Consider the following 19,271-nt stretch of genomic DNA (forward strand, 5'->3'; position numbering starts at 1 on the left):
TCAGTCCAGACCCACCCCACCTCATCACGCTTATTTCTAACCATTTTTTTCAGCACCCTCCTATTCACCTTTAGTCTCCAGCCACATAAATTCATATGGCTTTTGAAATATGTTACCTACTTGATTTCCTAGCTTGTCCTTTCTCTACCTCTGCCTAACAATCCTTACTGATCTTTCAATAATTAACTGAAATATTATATATTTTGTGACTCTCTTTTCATGCTTTCTTTTAGAAGAAATTGTCACATTGTAATACAATTATTTGCTTATGCATCCTATTTTGCATTAGCCTGGAGAATTTATCAAGGTAAGAAATTATGTCACATGCATATTTCATATACATCTGCATTTACCCAGTGATTAAATAGTATATGGTAAGATCTTGAAAGATTAAAGGAGGCAGGGCAGGGAAAGAACAGCCAATCCTATATGAAAAGGAGCAGTTAATGCACACATCCCAAAATATACTTTGCATGAGAAGTAGTAATTTGTCATTCTTAATACCCAGAGATTCATTTTTAGGTAAAGGATGCCCTTGAAGATAAAGTATATATTATGAATTCTAAATAAATCTGTTTCCTTTTTTATAGAGCATTGTGTTTGTTTGGGGGAGAAGGTTTCAGGGGCAGAATGATTTTTAACTTTTGTTTTTATTATAACACGATCACCTCCCAATATTGGACCAACTTTTAAAAGCAAACAATACTTGTATTTATCTTTTTGCTTTGTGTCCATCATTATTAAAGTCAATTTATCACTGAATTTTGGTTTTCAATAATAAACATGTGCTCATAAACCCATCTTGGATGATATCAGCCAAAACACTATAATTTGCATCATATCTAATAAAATATGCATTTGGGTCACAACCCAATAAAATAAATAAAAACTGAGTGTCTACAATGTACAAGGCACCCTGGAAAGGAGTAACTCACTGAACAACTGTGAGATCCTAATTGGTAACAGAAAATCCTGAAGAGCATGTATAGTTAAAGCTTTATTTTTATTAGAGTTTTCTAATGACCCAAATACTAAGAGTGTGAATGTTAAGCAGTTTTGATCTCTGAGGAACTTACAAAGTTAGGACTATCTTCTAAAATAGATAGAATGGGGTACAAACTTCATACTTTGTGTTATACCTCAAAAGAACTTTCCACTGTGCTCCAAATAACACACATACACACAAACACACACACACACACACACACACTGACATTCCCTTTATTTCTTTAAGTCACTCTGAGGTTTAAATTTAAGCCAAATAGACTAAGTGCATTCCTTCAAGGCTCAGGGAAGAAATGACATTTAGTCTTTGAAAGAATGAATGAATTTATGTTCCAGAGACAGTTTTGCTAGGTAGCAGAGCTGAGAAAGTGCATTACAGATAAGGGGAAAGGCAAGTGAGAGGTTAACTCCATGTACTTCTATGTAGATCAAGTAACACTAACTTTTTTCAGCCTTGCCATTGGCAGAAGGAAGACTCCTCTGTCTAAAAGTATCAATCTTGAGAATTTGTAAGAGCATGGATAACATCACAGTCAAAAAGTTTTTTTCTTAGGGGAATGTCTGACTCTTGATTTTGGCTCAGGTCATGATTTCACAGTTATGAGATATAGCGGACGCTCAGTGTGAAGCCTGCTTGGGATTCTCTCTCTCCCTCTCTCTCTTCTCTCTCTGCCTCTCCTGTATTTATGCTTTCTTTCTATCTCTCTCTCTCTCTCTCTCTTTTAAACATTTTTTAAAAAGCTTTTTTCTTACATTTTCCCAGCAAGAAGCTTAGGGGTAATAATTTAATGTGGTCACAGGGTGTCACAGAATTGAAGTTTCCTTTTCAATCTTTTCTCCTATGAAAAGTTTCCTTTTCAATCTTTTCTCCTATGAAAAGTTTCCTTTTCAATCTTTTCTCCTATGGTGACTAACTGCCCCTTTCTGGACTAACAACAAATACTATTACTGGCCCTTCCAGTACTACAAACTGAGGTATTTTTTAATGATAAAAATATCTCCTATAGATATTTGTCTGTTGAATCCCCTACCATGTTCTAATATGGTAGCAGTTCTATTTTAAGTCAAGCAAGTCTTGCTGGCATGTGAGAAAGTTGTATTCCTCATAATGACATATAAAACAATTTATGGGGGCACCTGGATGACTTAGTGGGTTAAGCGTCCAACTTCAACTCAGGTCATGATCTCACAGTTTTATGGGTTCAAGTCCCACATCAGGCTCTGTGCTGACAGCTTAGAGCCTGGAACCTGCTCCAGATACTGTGTCTCCCTCTCTCTCTGCCCCTCCCCCACTTGTGTTCTGTCTCTGTCTCAAAAATAAATAAAAATCCTTTAAAAATTTTGTAGAAACGAAAACAATTTATGAATAATCATAGAATACAGGGTAAAGATCATGGAAGAAGAACGATATATTATAGGGGTAATATATTGGTTTTCTTTTTTGTTCTTTTTTTAATATTTATTTTTGAGGGGGGGGCAGGAGGAAGCATGAGTCGGGGAGGGGCAGAGCGAGAGAGTGACAGAGACTCCCAAGCAGGCTCCGTGTGATAGCAGAAAGCCTGATGTGGGGCTTGAATTCACAAACCATGAGATCATGACCTGAGCCAAAGTCATATGCTTAAACTGGGCCACCCAGTCTACCCTAATGTTTTTATTCTTATTGTGTTTTTTTGACATATAAAACAATTTATGGGAGACCCTGGGTGTACATCTAAGAATTCTGAAGCTCCTGGGTGCCTCAGTCAGTTGAGAGTCTCACTGTGGTTTCGGGGTTTGGGTCATCATCTCATGGTTTGTGAGTTCGAGCTCCGCTTGGAACTCTACACTGGCAGTGTGGAACTTGCTTGGGATTCTAACTCTCCCTCTCTCTCTGCCCCTCCTCCCCTGGTGCTGTCCCTGTCTCTCTCAAAATAAATGGATAAACTAAAAACAAAAAATAAAACCACATATGTTAAGGTTTTCATTTAATATCTTTTCATTGTTGAGAGTAGTACTATTCTTATTTACTTGTTAACAATTTTACAAAGATAAGTAAGCATGGGAACACATTGTTCCACAGCAATGTGTGACAGAAAATGTGCTTAATCCAGTTTGTCTATCTATCTCAAAATAAAATGTATGTTTTGAGGTATTTGGACATTGTGTCCAGAAGTTTCCTTGTGTTTAGTTTTTTTGTAAATTATCTATAAAAATAATTATATGCTTTATTTTCATTAGAATTTATTTGTGACAAAATACCAAAGACTTCTTAAAACAAATCTGAACTCCTGTGAACAACTGATCACATAGATTTATTGATTTTGAAGTCTAGCCTATTATAAATCAAAATGCACAGAATTGTACACAGAAAGCTGCATCTGAACCTAACCACAGCTCAAACATGAGACGTTTTTCTCCCCCAAAGCTTTTTGCATTATACCATGAGATATATAAACAAAACATTTAAATCCCTTAGACCATATCTTGCTTTGTATCTATATTTCACTTACATTCTTTCAACACATGTTCCTGAAACCAAGAAGCATGAGACTATGAAGGTGCTGCCTAATTTAGTGCCATTGCCTTTTAATCACCTTTGTAGTTACTTAGTGCCATTGCCTTTGTAATATTTTCAAATGGATTTTCACTGATTCAAAAATTAAAATTGAGTCACTTGGCTAAAGTTTGCTCTCTCGGAAGACACTGGAGTGTCCCTGATTCTGGTGTGGATACCTAAACCTCCATAATGTTAAGAGGATGTGCACAAAAGCAACAGGAGGAAGATCTATCTTGACGCTACGATGGCTTGTTTGAAAGCATTCTCATAAAAAAAAGGTTGCAAGAATTTCTTCCAGCACAGTATATGGGAATTAGGCACATAATTCTGACTACAATAGTGGGAGTGGTGAGTTTAATTCCACCCACACATCCTTATTAACTAAAAGCATCATTTCCAAGCTGCAAGACTTCAAAATCCTGGTTCCAGCAGCAACGCTGTCTGCCAGTATCCCGTAAAGCTTTATTTCCCCAAGGTTTCCACAATATGACATATTTGGATCATGTTCAGTTCCTACCTTCCCCTGTGTACATTCATTTTGTGTATTTTTATTGTTCTCTTAATTATCTGCACATAGATATTAATTCTGGAATGTACAAATAGGCTCCATTGTGACTTCTCCACCACACTTTATATGATAACATCACTTATGAATGCTATTTACAAGTTTCCAGGCAGACGTGTGGTTGATCTAAATTTGTGGGACAACAGCATTCAGATATCTGCTTTCAATTTATGTGCATGTTTTCCCCTGTTATTTTCCCTTTTTTATGGCTGTATTAATTGTTACCAGAAGTCTCTATGAAATGAATGAGCAAACCAACAATGGAATGTAGCAGATTAGAAATTATTGTTTTGCCCCATCTGAGAAACGTGTCAATGCAGCCTAATCCTTATGTCTTAGGAACATTCGTGGAATGTTACACCACTTGATTCTCAGCATGTGGGCACTAGCTGACCACCGGGACATGAACTGTCCTAAAGTTGATGCTTTTATCGACCCATTTGACACTTATGATACTTGCAGAAATAATGAAGCGAAAACGAACCCATCACGAAGGGAAACGGGACATGTGGGAATTGGTATGTTGCAGCTCACTAAGTCTTAAGGCATTAAGGCCAAGGATTAATCCAAAAAGTCTATGGCTGGCACCAAAGCCATATACCAGCAGCATGCCTCAGTGAGTTAAGCAGCAGAATGGGGAGCAAAGTACCCTGTGGCCTAATCCTCAAATATCGACTTACTATTTGGTCAGGTTTATATCTGTAAATGTCATTTGGCACAATGAAATATGCTCTTCCCTTTAAAAAGAGAACTTTAAAAATATATATAAATAAAATTACTAATTCCTTGAAATACTGTTTAAAAGAATATGCTTAAAACCATAATTTATAAAACATAATTCTTATGGACTTAGGCTAGAAGACCGTGGCCAAGTTACAGTGGGATCAAATTCGAGGATTTGAATGACCACTTAAAGAATATAGCATGAGTCTTTAGATTGAGATTAAAGTGTAACTTAATCTAGTCAATCAAGAAATAGAATGATAAGAAAATATCTCTAAACCTTTCCTACTGTCACTTCTGGAAACAATTCAAGGGGACACAAAACTCCCACTGATCTAGAAAATGGAAGTAATAATCAGTCCTCTTTCTCTCTACCTCTCTTTCTCTCTCTTTTTTTTCATTTTTATACTTTATCAGTTGTTCTCATAGACCCCATCCAATCCAGTTTAGCCAGAGTCTCCAGAGGTGTGGTCTGGGTAAGGGTATTTTTAAAAACACCCCAAGTGACACAAATGAGTACCCAACACTGAGAGCATTTTAGAAGTTCTAATCAGAAGTTTACTCTCAGTGTAAACAGCAGCATGAGATATGTGTGTGAGTGTGTGTGTATCTATGACCAATTCCCAGAGTAGATTACCAGCTCCCAAGTAATAATTTGTTCCATAGTAATGTTAAATGGCCACTGCCAACTGCTTAGTAAGAATGTTATGCTTTGCTTGGTTTTTTTTTTTTTTTTTTTTTGGCCTTCTTTCCTTCTTTCTCCCTTTCTTTCTTGACCAAATCAGAGGTAGAGTTCCTTATACTTTCTTAAAAAAAAAAAAGTCAGCTTTATTGACAAGGCTACACTTACATATACATATATATTTGACAGGGAAATGTTTCTGTATCATATTACTAAATGACAAAGGGTTGTCAGTATGGGACCACCTCCTTTTGTCTCTTTATGGGATACAATTCTCAATACCTATCTATACAGTCAACTGCTATTTTTTACTCACTCTTAAATGAAGAGTCCTTTCTTTCCCCACTCTCTCTATATAGGCTAATGGAGGAATACATTCACTTAGTACAAAAGATAAAAAATATGTAACATATCAAGCAGTAATGAATGGTGGCTTCTAGTCTTTGTCTTCATCCACATGCCAACAAATGTTTACTCAAGAAATATTTAGAAAATATTTCCTGAGCGTTTATTAAGTGCAGAAGAGAAGACTTACAAGATATTTATTAGTAGAAAGAGCATGAAAAGGTAAGGGGAACCTTCAAAGCATGATACAGATCTGATACCCAGAGAAGGAAAGACACATAGAAGGAAAATTAAGTAAGAAAAGATTCAGCGCACCTGTGTGGCTCAGTCAGTTAAAAGTCTGACTTCAGTTCAGGTCACGATCTCGTGGTTTGTGAGTTCAAGCCTGCTTCGGATTCCCCTCCTCTGCTCACGCTCTGTCTCTCCCTCTCTCAAGAGTAAATAAACATTAAAAGAAATAGGAAAAGTCCCAGACTATGTTACAGTTTCAAGAAAAATTTGGCAAGGCCAATGGGCCTACCTACAGCCAAAGTCACCTGTTTGAGTTATGTTGCCTTTCACAGGAATGGCTTGTCTTACTGTACCCAGCAAGCTTTGTCCTGTGCTGGGAGAAACCTGCAGAAAGTAGGGCAGTAACTGGTGCCATCAGTCAATTATGCTTTTTATAATAGGAGATATGAAGGTCATGATTTCTTCTTTTTTTAAATTTTTAATGTTTATTTGTTTTGAGGGGGGCAGGCAGAGAGAAGTAGACACAGAATCTGAGGGTCATGTTTTCAAATCTACCCCAGTCCATCTTTTGTGATACACCAACTTTTCCATGATGATTAGGGTGACAGCTCTTAGTGGCTCCTCTGGGCTTATCTTTCTGAGAAGAACCTTAAAAATGAAAGGTTTGTAAGATTAACAATAGCCTCTCTCTCTACAAATGGTCACAGAGCTTCAGATGGTACTCATCATTGTCCACCTCCAGAACAAACTCTAAATATCTCTGACCTGATAAGATGGCCAGATGTTACCTGAATTTGTTGAAGTTGCATTATAGGAAAGGGATTTTGAAATTATGAGACCTGGAGCTAACAGAGGGTGGCTGTCATATTTGTTGGTTCCCCCTCTGGGGATGGGGGAAGAGAGGGAGAGAGATAAGGGACTTGCACTTTGCTGTGTCAACAGTCCTCTCTATGCTACTCTGAATTGTGATCAAATAGGGATCACAGGGAGAGATAAGAAAGAATGTCTCCAAATTGTTTACATTAGAATGTAAGCAAATGGTATTTGAGCAATGCACAATCTCTGATATCCAAGGCATGTTTGCCACCAAAATTATCTTTTACATAGATTTCTAGTAATCTTTGCTCAGAAAGCTCTGATTTTGTAAAAGCACAAAAATGTTCATAGGGCCTTGTTTCCCACTCTCACTTCAAAAGGTCTTGACAGTCTGATTCAAACACTCATCCCTGAGGTTCTGAGTTCTTGTCAATTATACGCGTCTCCTAAACATGTTTGTTCACTGTTACAACGGGGCCAGTGAGTACCAAAAGGTTCTCAAGTATACTATCAGGGTTTCACACTGATTCACATAGGGGATCGTTTGCAGTCAACAAGCAGCCTATTATTTTTTTATAGGAATAGAACCATATCAAAGGTTCAGCTTTGGCCATCACTCTTTCCATGCTTACAGAAGCTTCTCTAGGAGTAAATATGCTCCATTCCCTGTGGTTCTTGTCAGAATATAATATTCTATGCTAAGAGGGTGTATTTCTAGGGCAATGAATTATTATTTACCCAGTATCAAATTCCAGCCCCCTTGATCAAGCATCATTAAAGTCCAGTTTTAGGGTGTTTTCCTTGTTGATACTGGATAGCTAATTTTTGAAATTTCTCCAATATATAATCTCTTTTCTTTTTCATCAGACCCTGCATATCCCTAGCCAAGTTATGTTGGTATTTAACTCTCATTGACAGCTTATGAGCCAGCAAAGGTGGTAGAGGAAGGTACTGAAAAGTCACATGTTGCCTTGTGAAGGAGAGGATTTTGCAGTATCTTCTAAAAAGGACAAGTGCTAGTTCATGAGAAAAAAAAATGAGACATTTTTATAAACTTAATAGGGTTCAAGAATCCACACAGCCACTTTCTCAGAGGCATACTTTCAGAAGTTACCATCCCTCCTCTCAGGTTCAAAACTGTTCAAATCTTCCCTGGGGGAGCATTCAAATGTCTCCTGATCGCTTCTCAGATCTTTGGTATACTGCCCAGCTTTTACTGTGGGAGATAAAGGTACTTTTGTAAATTGCCAAAGAAGTCTTTAACTGCTTGCTAATTGCCCTTGGTTTCCCCTTATCCTTCTGTAAGGAGTCAATACGGCTTAGCAGTCACCAACAACTCTGCTCTATTTATAGGTATAATTCCCATCATATTTTACAAATTCCTGAATCAATCACAACTTCAAGGATATTTCTCTCCATCAGGATATTTTCCCAGATCTAAAACAGGAAAATCTTTAGTTAGGTGGGTGACCATCTTGTGTCAGAAACTATCTTGGCCTCAATTATCACTCAGCTTGGTGTAGTTTTCAGCAGCATGATGGAGACTGGATCAATCCTAAATCCTCATTTTACCACCAGTTTTCTTGAACTATTCTAGTTACTATTTATATTGGTTTGGGTTCTCCAAGATGCAGAAGACTAAATGGGATTAGTGATGAAAGTAAGATGGGGGGACAGGAGAATGTAAAGAGAATCTTTATAATATAATATAATATATATAATTTATAATATAAATATCAGTCTTATATAAGAAAAGAATAATGGAATGAGTAGGAGTATTATTGCAGAGGAATGATGTAAAAACATGTGTGTGCATGCAAGTGCATGTGTGAAAGAGAGAGGGAGACAGAGAGAGAAGGGCATTATTTAGTATCACTATTTTAATCTCATTAATTCTAATAAATTAAAAGTTGGGATGCAGAGGGGCACCTGGGTGGCTCAGTCATTTAAAAGTCAAACTCCTGATTTCGACTCAGGTCATGATATCACAGGTCATGAGTTCGAGCCCTGAATTGTGCACTGAGCTGGCCATGCAGAGTCTGCTTAGGATTCTCTCTTTTTCTCTATGCTCTCCTGCATCTCTCTCTTTCTCTCAAAATAAATAAATAAACTTTAAAAAAAAGTTGAAATACAGAGAATAGCTTGAAAATACAAAAATAATTATAGTTTGTTTACAATTATTTTTTTGTCGCATGAATTGTTTATATAGAGAACTCTACAATAAACTATCTTTTCAAAATACGCTTAGCTGCCTGGAATCAGGCTATATCTTTCTATATATTTTCAAAGGGAAATATATTGAAACATTACCTTTAAATTTCAGATCTCAATCTTAACACTTTGAGTAAATATACCCAATATTTCTGTTTTAAGACAGAAAATATATGCCATTACTTTCATTACTCCAAACACTATAGATAAATTTATATCATCACAATGTAATGTGAATGAATTACCTCTGATCCAGAGAAAAGAATGAAACATTTCATAATACCAGTAAAACCAGAAAATTCTCTTTATAAAACACACATACGCACACACATGCATATATATATATATATATATATGNGTTTTTATGATAGAAAAGCCACAGAACCATTTCAGTCCTAGAAACGGACAGAACAGATGCAAAATTCAAAAGTTTCAAGTATGTAAATGAAAACAGCCAAGCTAAAAGGAAAAAACAGGGGGAAAACCAGTTAAAAGTATCTTCTCAAACATTCTAGGGTGCCCCGGGATGAACCATTTAGAAATTCAAGATCAGAGCAGATCACTGACGGTAGATCAAGTTTTATCAAAGCCGACTACTTGGTCTGCAAGTGGAACAAAAGACATAGTTTAACAAATGCAGAAATAATGAGGGTTTCAGATTTCTAACCAAGGCACCAAAAGATATACTTGAGTATAAAATTTCAAAGCATGGGAGTTCACAACTGAAACTGCACCATTACCACATAGAATTTCTGCATACCACAGGCAGGACCTGTAAAAGCAAAAATTTCAGTCACGTCCTCTTTGTATTTCTATAATAAGAAGAGAATGTATGCTAGATCTAACCTATGAGAAATTTGCAAAGTTCAGTCTTTATGTCGGTTGACCTGTTTATTCTGTAAAAGAATAAAGAAGAAGCCTGTTTATTCTGTAAAAAGTTACGCACATTACTCTCCTGCAGATTCTCAAGATGATAAAGTTCAAAACACTGACACCAGTCACCAAAAGATGGTATTTCAAAGTTGCAAATTTGAAGTTGTGTCTTGGGTGATGCTAACAACTTACAAAATATATAAATGTAAGTTATTAATGAAATAAATAAACTATACTGATATTTCTTTTACTTTTTTCTTTTATGATATCCTAAGAGTAACTTCATTCTCTTCCTTGTTTATTCTCATTAGGAGTATAGGAAATGGAATGAGATCTAGGTCATCATGAATTCATATGCTTAACCTTCCATTTGTTAGCTAAGTGAATTGATCCATATAAATCTGTTTACACACATTAAAACTAAGAATACTATTCTCCACTTTGTAGTGTTAGCGTGAAAGTAAAATGTAATAATAGAACTAAACTATAGTGGCTTACTGGATGCTTTAAAAAAATGTAGTTATTGTTATATTGTTATTAATTCTGTACATCAAGAATGTAGCATTTTTGAACACCTAATTTAATATAACAGTATATGTTAATTATACTTCAGTTTTAAAAGGGGGGAAAGAATGTAGCAATTTGAATGTTCAGATAATAACAATAATTTCTACATTAAATAAACATGCATTCATTGTCAAAGATATCCCTTTTATAAAGTTGTCTCTTAATTGATGAAATGTCTGGGTTTTTTTTACATTCAGAGCAATAGTTGCTTGATGTTAATGCAAATGAGAGCTAGTAAAACATAGCTTTGAGGTTATGGCTTTGAGGATTGGGTGGAGAAGGTAAATGTTAAAGGAACTTGGAATTTCTAAGATAAGGTAGGCAGGTTTTTTCAGACAGGGGATAAAAACTTGATTTTCTTGGCAAGAGATGTTCATTGGCAAAAAAAAAAAAAGTTAAGAAGGAATCAAGACATTCAGATTGATTAAAATTCACTAAAAAGCTTTAATAACAAAACTATAGATGTTGATCTTTCATAATCAATGCTCCAAACTGCACTGTCATTCAAAGTATACAGGATCAAACTTTGGGTCTGTGTTTTTAAAATATTGTCCTGTGGCTAGGAAACTTCAAAAATTCTTTGGGGCCACACATAAAAAAAAATTCTCTACTTCTTTGAACATATCTTTAACCGAGATTATAGACTAGGATTTACATGCAATCTCCTTTCTGTAAACTCCTTAGTGCATTCAGAGCAACTAGCTTACACTACAATTCTTGTTTCTACCCATAATATTTTATTGCTTCTGCTACTTGGTCTACCAAACAGCATTCAATGGGCACTTTAACACACCTAACAGTAGCAGATAATTTAAGTAAGTGTATTGCCACTACAGTACATAGACTATCAGTGCATCCGATTTTCCACTGAATATGATGTCACCCCTGTTTTAAAATATAAACACATCAGATAATAAATCCCAGATTTCTATCTTTATAATTGATTTCCTGGAATCACTTATGATAATAAAATTCTCAGTTTGTGTTTGGTGCGGATGACAGTAACCATCCTAGATATTTCAAGTGGAGAAAGACTGAATATAGTACAAAAGATTTTTTTAAAACAAAACTGATGACATTTCAAGATTCAAGAAAACTGCTGATAGTTCTCAGATTTGCCACCAGCACTTAGGAGGTTGCACGAATGCACGAACCACAAGATACTTTTGGCAATGCACACAGCTGGCTTCAGAGATGAGGCAGACAGTTTGCAAGAAAACTTCTAGAGAGCAACAGTTTTGTGCCTGATTAAGCTTATGTTTTTGCTCACTGCTACTGGAGGAGTTATAACAAAGCTTCTGCACTTCCCCCTTCCAATTCTTACATTAGTGTCTCTAATTTTCAAACTCTAAACCTGGCCCTATTGATAGAGATTATAGGGGAAAAAAGTTCATGGACACTTCGAGCTTAGAGAGCATACAAAGTGGAAAAGTAGGACTGAGAAGTCTCAGGCAATCTAGTATTTAATTGTAGTGCAAAGTTTCTACTGTATTATAGTTATTCATGGAGTAGATTAAGACTTGTTTATGACAAATCTGTATGACAGATTGATAAAGGATGATCTTCTGTCAGCTGTAGGTTTCTAAGTAGCGCTTAAATGTTTCTAAACAAAACAAAAAATGAGATTTTTTAGGAAGATAAAGAATAAAACTATATTTGAAAGTCAAAATAGTGGAAGCACATGGATTACTGAACAAACTATTGCTATATTCCAGAGGGAAAAGATGATGAAGGTTTAATTAAGTGAATAGACAACAGAATTCAAAAGAAGGAGTAAATGGAAGAGGCATTTTAATATAAAATTAATTTAAACTGGTGTGTAACTGAATAAGGGGAGCCCTTGGTTCCTCCACTTTCTGTACCTCTTCTACTTTTCCAAGCATACCTGCCATTTAATTCATTCATTGTTTGGTTAAATTTTCTTTCTGTTTCTCAAGTATATCCCATACACACAGACACACAGACACACACACAGACACACAGACACACACAGACACACACACACACACACACACACACACACCTATGGTCACTGTCAATGTAGAATCTCTCATCATTTCCCACCAGGATGACTGACATAGATTCCAACAAAACAAATTCCTCTTCTTAACAAAATCCTTCCACAATTTCACATAGTCTAAAGGAAAAATTCTAAACTCCTTCTTTGAATCACATATACACTCGAAGTACTTATCAGAATAGGAGACTTCTCTACTTGTGGGTATCCTATTTTTTCACATTGCTTTAGAGAAAACCTCTTTTAAACTCCATTTCATCCCGATAAATATTGCCAATTACTATGCAGTAGGGGAGGTTTGCTATATAAGAAAAATAGAGCCAAACATATCGCTTCCCTGCTTGGCCTCAGAGATATATCTAGATACAGGTATATGAATCAGGTAGAGTCAATCAATGCCTCCCACCTATATTTTCTTCTTTTAAAAAAAATTTAGTGTTTTATTTATTTCTGGGAGAGAGAGAGAGACAGCGTGAGCAGGGGAGAGTCAGAGAGAGAGGGAGATAACAGAATCTGAAACAGGCTCCAGGCTCTGAGCTAGCTGTCAGCACAGAGCACGACGCGGGGCTTGAACCCACGAACCGTGAGATCATGACATGAGCCGAAGTCGGACGCTTAACCGACTGAGCCACCCAGGTGCCCCCACCTATATTTTCTTCTAACTGGAACTTTTGGCGAACACTCAGAGATGCAGAGATGGAATAGAGTGAAAGTCTGTGGCCTTGACCTTGACTATATGATAAAGCCATTCTGCATTTTGAGAAGATAAAGCAAAAATACAAGAAATAGTAGACAAGAAAGAAGAAAATTCTGTCCTTGGTTCAAGCTCAACCTGTGTCCTTGTCTTTTTCAAGGTTTGGATGAGAGCAAAGTCCCTTTTTTATTTTTTAAGATTGAATTAAAATTCTGCACTACACTACTGAAATGAATAAACAAATGAATAAATTGAATAGAGAAGAAAGTAAAGAAGGAAAGAAAGAGAAAGAAAATGCACACTTAATACCGTCATGCAAAAGATCCTTAGTGATCTGGATACGCAATTTCATGTTTTCCTGACTTCATGTATCTTGCCCCCTTTCAGGACTCTTCTTTCTGTTCCCCTTTTCCCTTTTTCGAATTCCTTCTATATTCTTCTTAAGACTGTGTTCAAGTCTCACCTTCCCACTAATCCTTCTCTGACCTTTTTTCTAGCCAAATTTCCTATGCATATTACTATCACAATCCTTACCATACATATTATAATTTATCCACATTTATATATGTATCCACCATACATTTGAATGGAAGGTTCATCTCTTATTTATTTTTCTATCTCCTGGAAGACTATCTCATACAACGTTATTGCTCAATACACGCTTACTGAATAAATAAATGAATGACAGGAAGTAGGGTACTCATGTCCAAAAAATATTTTTTCTCATTTTTTTCTAAAACGTGTTATCTTTTCATTTATAAATGGATATCTATGACATAATTTTTAATTTATCTACACATTAAATACTGAGTCAAAATTAATTAATTAATTAATTAACATGAATACATGTGGCAGTATATTTGTCCGGGTATCTGGACCACACTTTTTTTTTCACTGTTGCCTCAATTTTTTTTTTGCATGCTGATATTTATAGAAAAAAATCTTATAAGTAACTGAAAATAAGAAATATTTCACAGTGTGAAGTCATGGCAAAATCAAAGACCAGAAGCTAATTCATAGTGCAAACTGATAAGATTCAATTCAATTCTATTCAGTTCAATTAAATGTTGGTCACGTCACCTCAACAGCATTTATTGAACATAAACTATAAGAAATACAGTTTGTTAGGTACTGTAGGAGATACACATATAAGAAGTTATCCGTAAACAAATCTTAATTTTGGTGAGGTATGTAGAAACAGAGTGTGAACTTTTGGATCTGTATCTCAAAGTTTAGTTTCAGTCAAGAAACATTCAACTCTCCTAGCTTAACAATTACATTAAATAGATCATTAATAAACCCAACTAGTAGTTGATCAAGTCTTCCTGAGCTCTGAAATTATGCCTTTGATACTGCAATGGAGCTTATAAAGAATTATGAAGTTTATACATATAAACATAGTGTTACAATTAATCTACAGACACATCCATTTTATATAAGATTTGTGACAAAGCAAATTGAGCAGTGACTTTTATGCCAGTGTGTACTCTCATTTTGTAGCTGCCTCCCACTATTTTGGCAAGACTTTCAAATGTTTTCTTGCTCCATCATGTTCCAGCAAGAAAGCCAACAGCTGTGGCCAAGGCAACAATTTTGGCAGTAGTAGCACACAGATGACACCCCTGGAGTATTTCTCTCCAGCGGTAGCAGTGACATCTGGACCACTTTCCACACTTGAGAGTATCTTGGCTTAATTCCATTTTCTGTATACAGCTGTAGAACCGTTCCTAGGGCTATCCTCAAGTAGAGAAACAGTACTGTGAGAGAAAATTATCTTCTTGTCCTCTGATTATAAGATTATTCACATTGTGTATTTGTGGATGTGTAGTTGTTGTGTGTAAGTGTATTTTGTGAGTAAGGTTAAAATCGGTTTGTTTAAAATGAGAGAGAATTAAATACACTCCATGCCTTCAATGCACTATATTTAGTTATGTATATATATTTGGGGTTATGTATAAACACATACATACACACCAGCACCATGTGAGTCAGGTATTCAGACAATGTAGCATTTAAGAGACTTTGCTTATTATAAGATGCTACTACTTCCTTTATGAATTCATTTGGTGCATAGAGAATATGTTCACTGCTAAATCCTACATGCTTTGAGGAAGTAACATGCAAAGAAGCAGACTTACACTGAAACACAGCATAATCACAAATGAGGAGTTTATAATCTTGACACTAGAGAAAGGCATAAGAAATTAAAAAACGACAACAACAAAGCAGTATGTTAAGACACCCATTATGAGAGACTTGAAATGTATCATCTATATTTCATTATGATGTCAATTACTATTTATCTGTTAGGAATTGTGCTACTTACTATGCACACATTATGTTATTAAATTCTCACAACCCTGTGAAGTAGACATTATTCCCATTTGTTGGATAAGATAGAGGAGGCTCAGACAAATCAAAGGTCACATACCTCACAAATGGTGAAGATGTATATCAAACGCTTATCTCCCTGCTTTCAAAAGTCACGATCTTTACCTCTGCTCCTCCCCTACAGCATCCAGTACAGCAGCTTGCCAGTGATTACATTTTGTTGAAATAAGTCCTACACAATCATTTCTGTGGAAACACAAAAGCAAGTTACAGAAGGAATTCCAATACAAATAATGTAAAAAATAAGAGAAAAAATAGAGATAAGACACTTCAGGTAGGAAAATTTGCCATTAGCAGACAAGTAGATGGTGACAAGACAGGTTAGCAAGCTGATTGGTTTGTCTGCAACCACAGGGCCAAAGTAGACATTTCAATAACTACAGTGGTTGAGTGACACCCTCTGGATTATTCTCTTCTGGTAATATTTTACTCTAAGGTTTGTAATTCTTGACAATGTGGTGTTATCAAATTTAACATGCCTTGTTTCCTATTTCTCTATTTGTAGCAAAAATGTGAGAACTGTGCACGTGCAATACAGTCATGCATGAAGTTCTTTCCTCCTTTTTTTTCAAGTCGCTATTCTCAGTTTCTGTTTCTTATACAAATCATTTTATTGTTTGCTGGAGTTAGTTGCTTAGAACACTGAGGAAAATTAATGATGTGGACTATTGAATAGTTTTATTACCTCACTAATGGAAATTTTTCTTTGATTTAAAAAAGTTTCTTATTTTAAATAAAAGCACTAGATTAATTTGATATAATGTTGAGCCATTTCAGGTAAAAAAATATAGAGTAATACATGAAATGAATGAAGATTCAACTAAAAAACTATCTCAATGTCCATTCAAAGTTCAGGCAATTTTTAAGCATGTGCCTTTTTCAAATTGTCTATGTTCTTCAAGGCCTGACATTTAATCAGGCACAACTAGCTCACTGGCGCCCTCTCCAGTCTTTCCTGAGTGTGCATGTAGACTTGCATATGCTACAACCTTCTGGTCCAGGGTTTTATCAAGGTTTGCTTTGCTTGTCTTGGTCCCCAGATTTCCTGTTAAGTTTATAGTTGGTCTACTAGTCTATTCCTCCCATTCAAGTACTAACCAGGCCTGACCTTGCTTAGCTTCTGAGATCAGACGAGATTGGGCGCGTTCAGGGTGGTATGGCCGTAGACTCTACTAGTCTATTCCTTATCCCAAGGAGTATCAAAGTCCTAGGCTAGCTGAGATGCTGGTCTTTCCTGGCTGTTTGCCACTGGCATCTTTGTTTGTTTTGACAACATCACAGGCCCTGGCATTTCCAGCATGCTTCTCCAAAGTAAGTTAGCCCTCTCCCATCACCATGGTCTCACTTCTGTGCCATGGAGTTGAGGTGGGGGTAAAAGCAGTGCCTGACTAAAATGCCACAGGCTCCCACTGTTCTTACTGAGGTTTACCAAATGATTTTGGTCAATTTTAGATGCTTTAAATAGCTGAATTTTATAATTTCATCTGATTTGCCATTTCATTTTAAAGAAAGGATTTGTTGAGGTCCTTAGTCAACCACTCTGGAGGTCCTACTCTCTCTGTTTCCTTTGTTTTTAATTCCCTCGTTATTCCTTCCTACCTGCTTTTGCATTATTTGAACTTTTAGTGTACTTCATGTCTTCTTAAATATATCCGCATGTTTGTTTGAATGGTTGTTCTTGGGATAACAATAACATTTTAAGTTTTTAGTCTGTTTGGAATCCTGTTCTTTAGCATCTCAGCTGAAATATACAAAACTTAACACCATAGAAATCTCTTTATCCTGCCCATTACAGTTTTACTAATACAGTATATTTATGTACATTGAATTCCATCAAACAATTTTATGTTTTTTACTCTCAACTATAACACACATAATAAAGAACCACAAAAGGAAAGAATAGTCCATTACATTAATCTGTACATCTACCATTTCTGTTGCTCTTCTTTCATTCCTGATGTTCCAAATTTACTTTGGCTGCATTTCCTTTCTGTCTGTAAACCTTACCTTCACAATTATTTGAAAGTGTGTCTTCTAACAATAAACTCTCTAAGATTTTCTTCATTTGAGAATGTCTTTATGTTGTTTTCATTCCTGAAAGGTATTGCCTCTGGATATAGAATTCTGGATTGATAGTTACTTTCTTTTAGCACTTTACAAATGCTAGTCCACTTACTCCTGGCCTCCATGGTTTCTGAGGGTAAAGCTACAATCATCCCTATTATTTTCCATTAGAAATAATGTGCCGCTTTTCCTTGGCTGCTTTCAAGATATTTTTCTTTTCTTCAATTTTCAGCAATTTGTCTGTGATATAACTAGGCATAGGTATTTATATTTTTTGGACTCAGTGAGCTTCTTGAATATGTAGATTTATATCTTTTACTAAATTCTGGAAGTTTGCAGTCTCTTTTTTTTTTTTTACTGCCTACTTCTGTCTTTCTGAGGGTGTAATGACATGATTCATAGAACTTTTGGTACTATCCCAAAGGTATCTGAGATCCTTCTCATTTTCAATCTTATTTCTTCTATTCTCTTCAGATTAGATAATTTCTAAACACATATTCAGTTCACTGAATCCTTCTTTGGGCCTTTCCATTTGGCTATAGAGCCCAACCAGGGATTTTTATTCCAGTTACAGTACAGTTCAATTCAAATATTCCCATAGGTTTCTTATAACTTGTGTTTCTTTGATGATATTTCCATTCATTCTAAGAGGTTCACCTTATTTGTTGGTGTATTTTTATAATAGCTGCTTTAATGTCTATGCCAAATAATTTCAATGCCTTGATCATCTCAGCTTTAGTGTCTGTTGAATGTTTTTTCTCATCCCAAGTGAGATGAGATTTTCCTTATTTATATATTTTATGAGGAAATTGGATTTTAGTCCCCAGATATTTTGAAAATTATGTTATGAGACGTTGGGTCTTATCTAATTTCTATGGAGAATGTTGATATATTTGTTGTAGCAGGCAGTTGGCCTAGTTAGGTTCAGCCCACAATTTCAATTACTTTCTGGAGGATGAAGTCTGTGTCCATAACGCTCTTCAGATCAGTGGCACATAGTCACTACCCAGTGTACAGTCTGTGACCAAGATGCAGTGATCTTTTTAAACTTCAGTTCTCAATATCTATGATGTTCTGCTTAGCATCAGGTCCATGAATACACAAAACAGGAGTAAGAACAGAAGTTCATAAACAAATAAAGGGTGTCACTTTCCTAAACTACTTCTGAACAATCTCTCTGGTATTTTCTGGGATCTTGGACTTCTATTTTTGGTTTTTTGGGTAGACAGCTGAAGATTTTTTTTTTTTTTACCACATACTGCTGTGTACTTCCCACAACTGTGGGACAAGCAGCAAGAGGTCGGGGGTGGGGGGAACAAAAAACAAAAACAAAACATGGCCATGTACCACACTCTTAGGAGTATGTTTCTTTCAATTAGAAGAAAGTTCTCTCTATTTACAGTTAAAGAGTCTTACAGGTCTCTGTGATACCAATGCCATGGGAATGCTTGGTGGCTGAGACACAAAAGAATAGAAAAAAGAAAAGAAAAATAATGACAAACTTCCCATAGTCTTTTTGAATGTCAGGAGACACCCCCGCCCCCTTCCAAA

General features: G+C 35.9%; 1 long non-coding RNA gene across 6 annotated transcripts in view; it reads right to left on the reverse strand.

Moving 5' to 3' along the window:
* Positions 1 to 19,271, reverse strand: part of LOC144240231 (uncharacterized) — a 217,160-nt gene that overhangs the window by 57,196 nt on the left and 140,693 nt on the right. For all 6 annotated transcript variants that reach the window (XR_013337658.1, XR_013337657.1, XR_013337654.1 and 3 more), the window contains exon 7: positions 15,697 to 15,842. This is a non-coding gene — a long non-coding RNA (uncharacterized LOC144240231). The remainder of the gene's footprint in view (positions 1 to 15,696; positions 15,843 to 19,271) is intronic.

This window comes from Crocuta crocuta, unplaced genomic scaffold (genome assembly GCF_008692635.1).
Source record: "Crocuta crocuta isolate KB4526 unplaced genomic scaffold, BGI_CrCroc_1.0 scaffold81, whole genome shotgun sequence".
NCBI classification, from domain to species: Eukaryota; Metazoa; Chordata; class Mammalia; order Carnivora; family Hyaenidae; genus Crocuta; species Crocuta crocuta.